Here is a 13,471-nt window from a genome sequence, read left to right as displayed (position 1 = left end):
CCATCCATGCTTTTGTTCCGGCCCTCCGGTCCAGTTTAAGAACCCATTGTGGCCCTCGAGTCAAAAAGTTTGCCCACCCCTGGGCTAGAGTGAGGAGGGAGAAGGAGAACCAGAAGGAAGGAGTGAGGGTGAGGGGCAGAAGCCAGGTCCTGCAGAGCCTCCTCGGCTGAGGTAAGAGCCCTGGGCTTTACAAGCAGTAAGAAGCCAGAAGCGGAGGCATGACAAGATAGTTACATTTTTTCAGAGGTAACTCTGAGTGCTGTGTGAAGAATGGGTAACAGAGAGAAAGGAGACCAGCTCTGGGTTTTTATTCGTAGCAATCTAGTGGAGGGTGGAAGCAGTAGGTGGGCAGAAGCTATTTTTAGAGGTAGAGTGGGAAGTTAATGTTTCTCAAATTTCCCTTCTACACAATGGGGATGACATTGCTATATTTTGTAAAAACAAACACACTAGTGAATATGCTCTTAAGGGTAATGTAAGAGTTTATTGCTATCACTAGAGGCCCGGTGCATGAAATTTGCGCGTAGGAGAGGGTGGCCCTCAGCCTGGCCTGCACCCTCTCCAATCTGGGACCCCTCAGTGGATGTCCAACTGCTGGTTTAGGCCTGCGGAATCAGGCCTAAACTGGCAGTCGAACATCCCTCTCACAATCCAGGACCACTGACTCCTAACTGCTTGCCTGCCTGCCTGCCTGATTACCCCTCACTGCTCTGCCTGCCAGGCTGATCACCCCCTAACCACTCCCCTGCCAATCTCATTGATGCCTAACTATTCCCCTGCCAGCCTGATTGCCCCCAACTGCCCTCCCCTGCTGGCCTGGTCACCCCACGCAGCCTGCTGTTTAGTTGTTTGGTCATCCCTCACTAACCCCCCTGACAGCCTTGTCACCCCACGCAGCCTTCTGTCCGGTTGTTACTGTTACTGTGACAGCATCCCAGACAATTTGCATATTTCTCTATTATTAGTATAGATTATTTGCTAATATTGTGTTACTTTGAATTCCCTGTGCATAATTTTCAAAATTTTTATGATAAATTTCAATGCTTTTTAAATATATCTTATTCTTTCCAAATAATGTAACTTATTATGCATAAAAAATGTTCTGCTCTGTTCCGAGTATTGGGAACCCTTACCTAAGAGCTCCCTGTAACACACACCATCATAGCCCTGGCTTGTGTGGCTCAGGAGGTTGGACATGGTACTGTGCACCAAAGGGTTGACCTTTGGATACTGAGGTTGAGGGCTCGATCCTCAGTAGGGATCGTGCAGGAGGCAGCCGATGGATAGTATGCTCTCACATTGATGTTTCTCTCTTCTCCCTTCCTCTCTCTCTCTAAAAATCAATAGAAAATTTTAAAAAACAACAACAACAACATTATACCCCCTTCCTCTCTCTCTAAAAATCAATAGAAAATTTTAAACAACAACATTATGGAATGCTGTAATATTAATGTTAAACTGATAGCCATCCTACATTTAGAAGTTGAAAGTGATACGTAAAATTCAAAATAGAGTATTCGAAGCAGGGAATTGGAAAAGATAATACAGAGAAGAGTTAGCAGCTTTGCCTTTGTCCCGAAAACTGCTGTGCACAGATATCTGTTGGGCAAAGGTCTCTTGATAATTGAAAACCTATCCGTGCCTGCAGGATTCCTGGAGAGAGCTGTGAACCAGAGTTGAATAGGATTGTTTCCCTTAGTGAGGCATTCTCTCTCAAAGGAAGCTCTTGAACATTCCCTAGTTGATCACTGACTAAGAGGGCCAGGGAAGAGTTTCAATGTTGTTTACGGGCTAGGGTAGTGATGGCATCAGCAACAGGACACCTACCACCACAATGAGGCAACCCTGTTTCTCTTTCCTGCCCCATTTTGACATGCAATTCACTAGAATGAGATGTTTCTGTTTACAAGCAAATGGAAGCCTTTCCTCAATTACATGGTGTGCAGGGGAAGACTCGGCTTTTAGGAACTTAATTGTCTCTTGGTTATCTTCACTCGCCAGGCCCCATTCATTATTTATTGGTCAGTGGGTCTGAATTTCAGTTCAAAGTGGCCAGTCTGGTGATTCAAATTGCAGACAAAAACGTGACAGTAATTCTGGGATCTGTGCGAGTTCCTTCCTTCCTGTGGTAATTACCACCCTCATCTCTTCGGGGTGACGGTGGTTGGGGGCGTTTTTAAGGAAGAGGTTCATGTTCTGCTTGGAGGCCACTCATCTGTTCTGTTGAGTTACATGTTTTGAAACGAAATGCTGAATTCGCTGCTATCCTTTATAAATCAGTAGATTGTACATGTGAACATAGTCTTCCAGCTTTTCTTGAAAAATAAATTAGGAGGCCTGGTGACATGGAGCTACTGAAGAGTAGTGTGACTACCTTTTTGATGGTCCCATTTGCCACAGTCCCCACCACTGATTTTTCTGTTACACAGGTCCTGTTTAACTCATCTATGTTGCCTGCCTGCCCTCATGGTCTTCTGATCTTAACCCTCAGGTTCATGGTTCTCTAGTCTATCTGTTCCCACTTTCATCCTCATCCAATGCAGGATCTTTGCTGGTAGTCCCCAGACCTGTGCTTAAGCTGCTCCTCTAATAAAGAGAATATGGTAATTGTTGCAAGGCCTCTTCTGACCAAGTTCTACAATCTGGATCCCAGTGGAATAAATCCTTGTCCATAAGTTTGCAGCTGTAATGTACTCTCAGGTTTTCCCCCTGAGTAAACATCCCTGGTTCCTTCATCTCCTCGTGTGACTTTCTGCCTTGTTCACTCAAGTCTAGTTATTGTTAGGTTATTGTTCCCTTGACTCAGTTTTTTATTTTTATTTTTATTATTAACTTCCCTAAAACCCCAACACTTGCATAAGAAGGGCTTTAACTGGTGTGGGATGTCCCAGTATGCTTCCAGCATAGCATCAAACTGCTCAGCGATCTTAGAAAACGCTTAGCGTCTGCGGCTTTTAAGCTGGACAGGGCGCCAGACATCTGGACATTTGCAAACTGGATGCAGACGAGTCCCCATTTAAAAAGTGTAAGTAGAATCGGTCCATTTTATTTGAGTTGCAGCGTTTAGGTACTTGGACTTACAAACAGCCGTTTCATTACCGCAATAGGGAACTGCTTATTTTGCTTTCTTGACCTTTATGGCGTTTCTTAGGTTGTGAAATGATTTCACAAGAGTTGTGTCTACTTCCCAAGATAAGAGGCATTAGATCCTTTTGCAGAAGGCACTTAGATGGTCTACATCTGAGATAATGTCCAGACTAAGTTTTATTCCGTAGCTCACATGGTAGAGAAAAATAATATCGTTAGAGTAGGTTTTTTCTCTTTCCTACTTTCAATATTAACAAGTACAAAGTAAGGGCATTTTTGTCAATGCTTTTAAAAGGAATCATTTTTTAGATAAAGTGGGAACCTCAGAGTCCAGCCACACCCATGCACCCATCACTTTTTCAGCACCTGGCAGGGGACCAGCTAGCAGTGTTTGAATTCTCCTCATGACAGAGAACTCTCTGCATTGCGAGGTGTACATCGCAAATGGCCTAATTGATAAAAAGTTCTTCCTTGTATTGGTCAGGCATCTGCCTCCCTGTCGCCTGTTTCAGAATGAAATAAATATTTTGTTCCACCGGCATCCCTTAGACCAGGGTTTCTCAATCTCAACATCACTGGCATTTCTCGTGGGGGCTGTCCTGCTGTAGGATGGTTATCAGTTTCTCTGGCCAGACCCCATCAGATGCCAGTAGCACCCACTCCCAGTTGTGACAATCAAAAATGTCTCCAGACTTTGCCAAATATCTTTGGAAAGCAAAACTGCTCCAGTTCAGCATCACTACTATAGGATGATGTTCTAGCTGCCTTGGGCCTGTTTCATAAGGAAATAGTGTTTCCTTATCAAGCAAGAGTATAAGTTGCTTTAAAAATATTGTTATAGAGAAATGTATGTGAGGTCCTTTACATCTAACTAGGAGCAGGAGTTTCCATAATATGAAACTGTGTCTGATCAGGGGAGGGAATGCATGTAAAGTTACAGAAATTTGGACTTTCAGAGTTACACCTTTCTGTAATTTTTGAATTTGTAAACAACAAATATGTAATGTTACATGTTAAATAACACCAAAAGATACTATGATAGAAAAGTAGTAATAAATTGCTTAGAAATCAGGGCTGCAAGATTGACAGTCTCCTGCCTTCATCCTATTGTGAAACAACCAAAACAGAAAATTTTATCTTTTTAATCATTCAGTTTGGTACAGGGTCAATTGTGAGATTTAAGAAATCCCTTTCAATGGCTTTAGTCAAAAGTAAATTGGTTTGTTATTTGCTCTCTGATGTCATTCTGTAACTTACTATGCTCTGTATTTGTTTTCTACTGCAACTATAACAATTGATCACAAGTTGATTGGCTTAAGGCAACACAAATTTATCTTACAGTGCTGTTAGATGTCAAAAATGGCCTCAATGGGCTAAAATGTATGTGTTTTCCGGCAGCTGCATTCCTTTCCAGAGCCTCCTCACCTTCTCCAGAAAGGCCACGCATATGCTTTGGCTCATGGCCCCACTCTTCCATCCTCAAAGCCAGCAATAGTGGGTTGAGTTTTCTCTCATCTGATCACTCTGACTTCCTCTTCTGCCTCTCTCTTCCACTTTTAAGGGCCTTTGTGATTACACTGGGCCCACCTGGATAGTCAGGGTAATCTCTCTAAATTCAACTAATTAGCAACCCTAATTCCATCTGGGACCTTAATTTCTCTTCGCCATGTAACATAACATATTCACAGGTATTGGAGATTAGGGTGTGGACTCTTTTTTTGGGGGGGGCGGGGGGAAGCGGGTGGAGTAGTCTCATTATTCTGCCTGTCATATCCTCCCATTCCAAAAGTTAATCAGAAAGAATTTGACAAAGAGATCACTGATACTTGTGAAAGAGCATTTTCTTTCTCTTCACCGGTAACAGAAGACTTAAGGCCCATTCCCTAATCTGTTGCCAGAAGTGGGTTTTGCATGGACTTAGTATTCATTAGCTCTTGACAGACATTCTGGTCTTGAGAATGGACATTTTACCTACTGTTTTGGTTTATCTTTTATTTCAAAAGGGACATGATGCCTATGATGAGAATTGAACAGTGACAGACAAATGGGGGGAAACAGGATTTGCAGAGGTCATGGTAGTGCATATGGAGATCTCAGCTGAGAATTGAGGAGCACATAGGAAACGGTGGTTTCAGTGGTAGATAAAAAGTCCACAGACGAAAGACAAAAAGATACTTACTTCTAAATTGGTTGAAATAGGACATGACCTCTCATTTAAAGATCTTCTTGATCTTCCAGGATGGTATTTTATCTAGTGGTCAAGGAGCCAAAATTAAAAAAAATTATTTTCCACCTTTAGTATTTAAATCATTATTGATTTTTTAAAAATAGATATTCTCGTTGATTTAATATTGTGGAAAAGAGAAAAGTAGAGGGGAAGATAAAAAATTACCTTTAGTTTCTAACTATGCAAAACTCTCTAAAGAAGATAAACTTTTAAAATATTTGTTATTTATTTGTTTTGTTTCTTCTTATTCTTTTTGTCTCCTCTTCTTTTATGTATCTGGGATCACGGATAATTCTCTTAAATCTTTACACAGCATTTTACTAAATATTAAACATAAACACTTTTCATGGTCATACAAACACTCCTTAAATATCCTCTTAAAATGATTTTTTATAAGTAAAGCAATACATTATATTGTAAAATATATAAAACATAGTGGAGAAACACCCATAATTCCATCACCCTTATTATATTAATAAGTCTTTTTAGTATGAATTTTTGCATGGCAATTTTATATCTTTTTCCAAATAAAATTGCATTGTAAACAGTTTCTTAAATCATAAAGAATTACTTTGTAATTATCACATAAAAAACAATAAAATCCCATTGATATTCTCTTATTATTTAACATCTGTATGGTTTCCATGTGTGTATGTGTGTGTGTTGGCTCTTATAAATAGAGTTGGAATAAACTCCATAGTGCACTACATTTTTAGGGTCTTACTTCCATGTGTATAAGATGTTTTTGTGTGCTGATCTCAGAAATGTTGTGTAAAGGTCAAAGGACATGAGCAATCGAAGGGTTCCCAAATTGCCTTCCAAAAAATCAGTAAACCCATTTATACTTCCACTAGAATTGCTGACTTTGCTTTGGTAAATTCTGCATTGGTAAAGAACAGATTAACCACTTTGTGAAATATATGATTGTCTAACCACTATTCTGTACACCTGAAACTAATACAAAATAATATCAAATGTAAACTGTAATTGAAAAAATCTAAAAAAATGGGTAAGTTCTGTGTTCTGGATTTGGGGTTACCAGTTATTGCTCTGTGTGGCCAGCTAGAAAATTTTGTATTGGCTGGTGGTGGGAATAATGAGTTTTCATAGGTTATGATAATGAAGGCTGTATATCAAGAGTTTTAGTGTTGTCACCTTGGACTCATCAGTTCTAAATGTCCAAAATAAATATTAGTCTTTTCAGGGTCCTGGTTCTCAAATATGAATGCATTTCTAGCTGGCTCATTTTCTGTGGAAAGATTGCTTTGAGAGTTAAGACTTTTTATGAATTATTCCTCTGTGTTCAGAGTCAGAATCCCTTGTGGTCATTCTCTCAGATCTCAATGACCATCTGAAGATGAAAGACTCCAGTGTCCAGGGAGGATGGGGACTTGTGGCCGTACAGAGTAGTTCTTTGTTCATAAAAGCAAGAAGCACTGTTTTCATTTTAGCAACATGGGAAATTTTTGCACCTGTTCCCCAAAATGTTACTTATAATAAAATCACACAAAATAAGAAAACAGCATATATAATAAATAAAGCTAGAGAAGTGCTATAAATACTATAGTATACTCATCTTCTATATGTAATTCAAGATAAAGACAACACTAGGGCCCTAACCGGTTTGGCTCAGTGGATAGAGCGTCGGCCTGCCGACTGAAGGGTCCCAGGTTCGATTCCGGTCAAGGGCATGTACCCTGGTTGCGGGCACATCCCTAGTGGGGAGTGTGCAGGAGGCAGCTGATTGATGTTTCTCTCTCATCGATGGTTCTAACTCTCTATCTCTCTCCCTTCCTCTCTATAAAAAATCAATAAAATATATTTTTTTAAAAAAGACAACACTAGGCCAACATAAAATTCATGCGTATATTGATTAGACTAATTCATTTGTAGATTTTTCTCATTGAAACCAGAGGAATGTATTATTAAGGGCCTGCTAGGCACATCATACAACTGTGAGAAATCTAAAAAGAAGAAAGATATTGGACATTTCTCAGGAGCATTTTCAATCTATTTGGGAAAAGAAAATGGACAAGAAAATATTTTAAATGTTTAAAAGTGACATGAATTAAATGCAAAGTAATGATATGGAGTGAGCATGGCCTGCGGGTGCTGAGGAGGCACTGGGGGAAGAAGCTGATGTTGCCCTTGACTCTGGAAGGATGAGGCTGAAGCCTGGGACCAAGAGCTGCTTATAAGGAGGAGGGGTAACCTGTGCTTCAAAACTGAACCGAAGGCAAAGAGAAGATGTTCTCTGTTTTCCTCTGAAGGATGTTTTCAGATCTTCATTTGTAAGGAATAGGAAAACGGGGTGAAGGAGAGAAGACTTGAACGTGACGGGGAGAGAGGTGAGCTAAAGTGTAAAGAGGGGGCTGCCATGAAATCACGAGGCACAAGCTGAGCTGATTGGAGACTGTGGGCACACCTGTGAGCCCAGTGAGCAGGTGAGGCTCCGGACCCCGCTATTGACCTCCCACCATACACATGCACACACATACACGTCATTGGACTAGGGACACGCAGAGACTCCCTTCTGCAGTGCTAAAGTCACTCCTGCAGACATTCATTGTCCCTCTGGTGAGGGAAAGGCCCTCAGTGCTGGGCGCAGTGGGAAAATGACCTGTGGGGCAAGGGTCCACACTCAGATGTGCTGCGTGTAAGGGTCTTTGTGTTCTGGCTCCTGCTCTTGCCTCCAACCTCTTCCTCCCAACACCCATCTCCTAACGTCTCCTACCACCCCTCTTACTGATTCCCAGCCTGCATCCTTGTGTCTTTTCTGTGAAACGTCTTCCTTATTCTTCCCTTCAAGCCAAGTCAATCAGCTAAGGCTCCTTTTCAGAGTCAGCTCCAGTGTGACCTCTTCTAGGAAGGCTTTCCATACCTTCCAGCACTGCCCACCCCAGAACTCACCATCCTCCTTTGTACCCACATTGAAGTCACATCTATCCAAACATCTCACACTCCAAGTTGCATTTAAAAAACTGATGGCTCTCTCCGTGCTTCCTCAGCACTTAGCCAAAGCAGAATTAAGACCTATAGAAGGTTCAAGTACCACAAATACTGTAGTATACTCATCCTCTGTTTGTAATTCAAGGTAAAGACAACACTAGGCCAACATAAAATTCATGCATATTGATTAGACTAATTCATTTGAAGATTTTTCTAATTGAAATATTCTAAGTAAATTTATTGAGACTAAACTTTCCCCAAAGCTTTGGAGCCCTTGCTTCATTGTTTTCCTACATGGGGTTCAGTGTGCTTATTATATAAGCCATCAGTATATTTAGCACTCAGTACTTGGTACATGGACGCTGCTTAGTAAATGCTTGAATGGATAGACAGACGGTTAGGTTAGTGGATGGGCTTGTGCATAGGCTGTTGTGGTAGAATATACTGTGCACAAAAGTAAACACCCTGCCCTAACTGGTTTGGCTCAGTGGATAGGGTATTAGCCTTTGGACTGAAGGATCCTGGGTTTGATTCCGCTCTAGGGCATATGCCTGGGTTTGGGCTCAATCCCCAGTAGGGGGCATGCAGGAGGCAGCCAATCAATGATTCTCTCTCATCATTGATGTTTCTATCTCTCTCTCTCCCCCTTCCTCTCTGAAATCAATAAAAAAATAATTTCTACTCAAGTAATTCATGTACATTGTTGAAAATTTTTAAAGTACATGTAAAAAATATAAAAGAAAATCACCTATAATTTCACCACTCAAATAATAACCACTGAGAACATTCTGGCTTAACATCCATCTATATTTCCCCCCTATTTGTGTATAAGTGTGTATATTTAAATAAAAATGAGAGCATGCTAACTGATAGTCATTTCTCATTGACCTCGGAGGGCTGGGTTTGTGGATCGAGCCTCTGAAACCTGTCAATCACAGGAGTCAGCCAAGTTCTCAATGCCTCAGTGTTTTTAACTGTAAAATGAAGGTAGTGCTACCTGCTCAACTCTATTCCTCGTTGGGAGGTCCAGAGATTACATAAAGTACCTCGCCAGACAGTGCTGGCACAGAGTAGGTGGTCAATAAAAAAGTAATTTATGCCTCAGATCACCTGTTACTTATTTTTTTATTGATTGATTATTTTATTTTTATTTTTCACCTACCGTTGACATACAATAGTATATTAGTTTCGGGTGTACAACATTTGTATAACTCACTAGCATTTATATAATTTACAAAGTGATCACTCCGAAGTTTAGTACCCACCTGACATCCTCATATCACCTTTTAAAATTTCTGTTAGTTTGCCACCTCAGGATCTTCTGAGGTGGAATATGAAACCAGGCCCCATACATACAGAAGGCAGGGAGAGACCGCAGAGGGACGCAGACCACTCTAGGTGGGTAAGTGACGGTTTAATAAGCAAAGGAACTTACCTACTCTGCTTGTCTTCAGCAGCCACAAGATGAGTAGATTTCAGCACCTTCCCACAAGAATCTTAAAGTTTCTTGACATCCTAATAACCACAAACCACTAATTAGAGGCCTTAGCTGGGTTTAGGCACGTGTACTGTCCAGAAGGTTTCAACCACACATTATTATCTCAAGGCTGTGTCCTTGGGCAGCTTCTAACATGAGGAAGGCAAGCAGAATGCACGTTCCCAGAATAGGAGAGGCAGGGAGGAGCCTGGGTTGAGCCTGAGGGTCAACAGGGAGGAGGTCTTGTCCTCTCCGTGATCTTCTCCAACAACTTACCTAAACAGTAATCGAATTTGTATTCAGAAGGTCTAAGTTACTGTCAAAATACTTCTTTGCTTATCTTTAAGAGTTCTGCTAATATTAAAGCACAACTAAACCAAGATCAACTGGGAAACCAATCCCTGTGTCTTCTCTCAGATGCCCGTGACTTGTCAATCAGGAGCATTTGTTGGTTCTGAAACCTGAAAAGTCGCGTTCCTACTGCCTGTCACTACCAGAACCAATGAGTAGAGATGAGGATTGATTCTTTATGAGCGCTTTATTCAGATGGCTGGCGACCTGAACAGACCACAGTTATATACCCTAAAAGACCATGGCTATGTACCCTCTTCCATCTCATCTCGAGTCGACCTTTTTTATAAGGACAAGAAAAGTGTAAGTAAAAGACATTTGGGATTCAGGAGAAATTAGGTAAGAGGTTTGTAATTCAGGGAAAAGGTTCATCAGATAAAAGCTGCAGTCCAGCCATTTGATTCCCCTTCATCTGCCGCCTGGTGATCCTTTATCTGCGTCCTGGGTGGGTGACATTCTCTCCTTGGAGCTCAGTGGCTCAGATATCGTCTTGATCACCTGGGGCACAAAGGTCGAATTGCTTGCGGATGTCCTGGAGTCTTGGTAGGTCCAGTCATACATTTCTGTTCCTGGAACAACAGCCTTCTAGGTGCATTAACCACCAAGCCTATTAACTGTATAATGAAAGCTAAACATTTTAACCTCTTGAGTTCCCCATCATTTCTTCCAGAAGCATGCTTCAAGTCCTCTTCCTGGTCCCAAGAGTTCTCATTCAGGATTTTAGAAAACGTAAAACTGATTGAGAAAATGCTCAAAATATACTCAAAAGACTGACATCAAAATCGTCTTATGTCTTCTTCAGCCTTTTGCCACAGCATCAGTAATTTAGTCTCAAAAGGACTTCTTATCTAGAACTGCCCCTTTCACTCAAACCTCCTGAGAGAGGACTGGCTTCTGGTTCCCCAGAGTTAAAAAAAACTTTCTTTCAGAAAAGAGCAATTGTCCCATTTTTGCTTGCCTTATGAGCACAGGTGGCATTCCAAGAACAAAACTATTTGCTCTGAGGTTCCCCCTTCCCTCCCCACCCACCATAAGTATTGTCTATTACCTATCTCCTCCCTCAAACACAGAAGTTACCTCACAAACCATACTCTGAATCATTCAAGCTCTTCATTTACGACACAGCACAGCCTCACTCGCTCTGGTCTGGAGCTTGGCAGCCACACAGTGCTGGGCACCAGGGTGGATTCTGCACCTGGAATCTGATCCGAAGGACATGAAAAGTCTTCTTTTCTTCAAAATATTTCTCTCCAATAGCATGTGGTTTTTGTCTTTAAAGTAAATTTCCCGAGCTTTGATGCCTCCAGGAGACGTTGGTTAAAAGAAAGGGCGGTTATTTGGAAGTTATTGAGGAAAGGCTTGTGAGTATACCAGTACCTCTGGGCAGCCAAGTGTAAGGAGCTGGCAATGGGGAACGTTTGGTAAGTTTTGGTGAGGCAGGCCATGGTGGTAAACCAGAAGGGATTGCCCAGGCATTACCAGGGCACTAACAGCCTAAAGAGAGGAAGAAGGGCAGTGAACACAAAGTTCCCAGGGAATGTCGGGAAAATGCTAATTATAGTGATGATCCCATGCTTAGAGAAGTTACAGCCCTCAATGAAACCCATAAGATCTTTTCAGCAGAACCACCTAAGGACAAAGTATATGATGACCAACAAGTAACTTCAGTCAGCAATGACTAAGTCTTTCTGTTCCTCTCTCAATGCCTTGTCTTCTGTTTGTTAACATTTATTGAGCAACTACCTACCCAGAAGCGATGGGCATGCTGGAATGCAAAGTGCGTGTGCTAATGTTTACAGGTAGCTACATGCAAAAACACTGTTTTCCATATATTTATCAGTGACCCCTGGGTAAATGGTATCATCATCCTCAGCCCCACTTAGCAGGTCAGGGAATAAGGCACAGGAGGTTTCCATAGTTATAGGAGGTCACACTGGTGGCAAGGCTGGGACTCAGACCCAAGCAGTTGGGCTCTAGGCTCTAAAGCCCAAGCACTTGACCACGGCCCACTTCAGTGGCATATTGAGAAGTCACTGCCTGGTGTGAAGTCATCTGGAAACTGTTTCTGGGCCACCTGGTAGCCCATATCAAAAAGAAGATGGGATCCGTCATTCTCATTCAAGAAGCATTTCCTAGTGGTTATTATACACTGAGCCCTTTGTTAAGAAATAATAAGAAAAAGGCAAATGAGACCAATCCCTGCCCTGGAGGAGCTCCCAGGTGAAGCAATGCTGTGGACAGAGCATTGCAGGAGACGTAAAAAGTGCCTGCGTGGAGGTGTGCACAGGAAGCTGCCCCAGCAAAGGAGAGGCAGCCTTCTGTGCTGCTGTAGGCCCTGTGGTCTGACTACCTAGACAGATGCACCTCTGCGCGGTGACATGGGAAGTGCCTTCTCCTTAGGCTCTTGAGGAGTCAGGCTGGGTGTGGACCTCCATTCCTGACTTGAGGGAAGCTTTGGTGATGGTTGTCTACTGTTTTGGGCACAGCTGTCTTGCTGGAGATAGTCCTGCCCTTTTTTTCCAGCTGGCAAAGCACACCAGAGGCAGTGGGAGAAGGCAACTTAGTGGTGCTGGGAAGGTGGAGGGAGGAGAGGGATCCCCTTTGGACCCTTCTACCTCTCGGTACACTGGGGTGGAAGGAGGAAGACCTGCCACAGCCCTGCCCATGCCAGAGGCTCACTGTGGACCTCAGGCAGGTTGCATGGCCTTTCTGTGTGTCACTGATCTCCATCCCCCAACCTGGAAAACAGAGGTGCTAACATTTGCTTCTGTTCTCTTGTGCGCACTAGATCTTTATTTCCACTAAGCCTTGTAAATTGCCTGCTTAGCATTCATTGTGATTATCTGAAAGTCTCTTTTCCTGGGGGATTTTGAAGTAAAAAAAATATCACCCCTGTGTTGAATAAGTAGGACAGGGAAAGCCAGATACCATGCGATTTCACTTATATGTGAAATCCAATAAGCAAAATAAATGAACAAACAGAACAGAAACAAACTCATAGATACAGAGAACAAACTGATGATTGCCTGATGGGAGGAGAGAGGAGGGGATGGGTGAGAAAAATGAAGGAATTAAGAAGTACACATTGACAGCTATGAAATAATCGTGGGAATGTAAAGTACAGTATTGGGAATGTAGTCAATAATATTGTAAGAACTATGTATGGTGTCAGGGTCTAGACTTATTCTGATGATAATTTTGTAAGGCAGATAAATGTTAAATCACTATGTTGTACACCTACAACTAATTTAATATTGTATGTCAACTATACTTCAATAAAAAGAAGATATGAGATGCCACTATACACTCACTAGAGGGGCATAATAAGAGAGATATGTAATACCAAGTGTTGGTGAGGATGTGCAGAAATAAGCACAGTC

At 42.0% G+C, this 13,471-nt stretch overlaps 1 protein-coding gene across 1 annotated transcript in view; it reads left to right on the top strand.

The window, feature by feature from the left end:
• The first annotated feature begins 10,375 nt into the window (after positions 1-10,375).
• Positions 10,376-13,471, top strand: part of PLA2G7 (phospholipase A2 group VII) — a 30,894-nt gene continuing 27,798 nt past the window's right edge. Inside the window, exon 1 of the mRNA XM_015572162.1 lies at positions 10,376-10,394. The gene's annotated coding sequence lies outside the window, so the exon portion shown is untranslated. The remainder of the gene's footprint in view (positions 10,395-13,471) is intronic.

Source organism: Myotis davidii, unplaced genomic scaffold (genome assembly GCF_000327345.1).
Source record: "Myotis davidii unplaced genomic scaffold, ASM32734v1 scaffold167, whole genome shotgun sequence".
Classification (NCBI taxonomy): domain Eukaryota; kingdom Metazoa; phylum Chordata; class Mammalia; order Chiroptera; family Vespertilionidae; genus Myotis; species Myotis davidii.
Note: the sequence above shows the minus strand (reverse complement) of the source record. Positions and strands in the feature narration are given on the sequence as shown.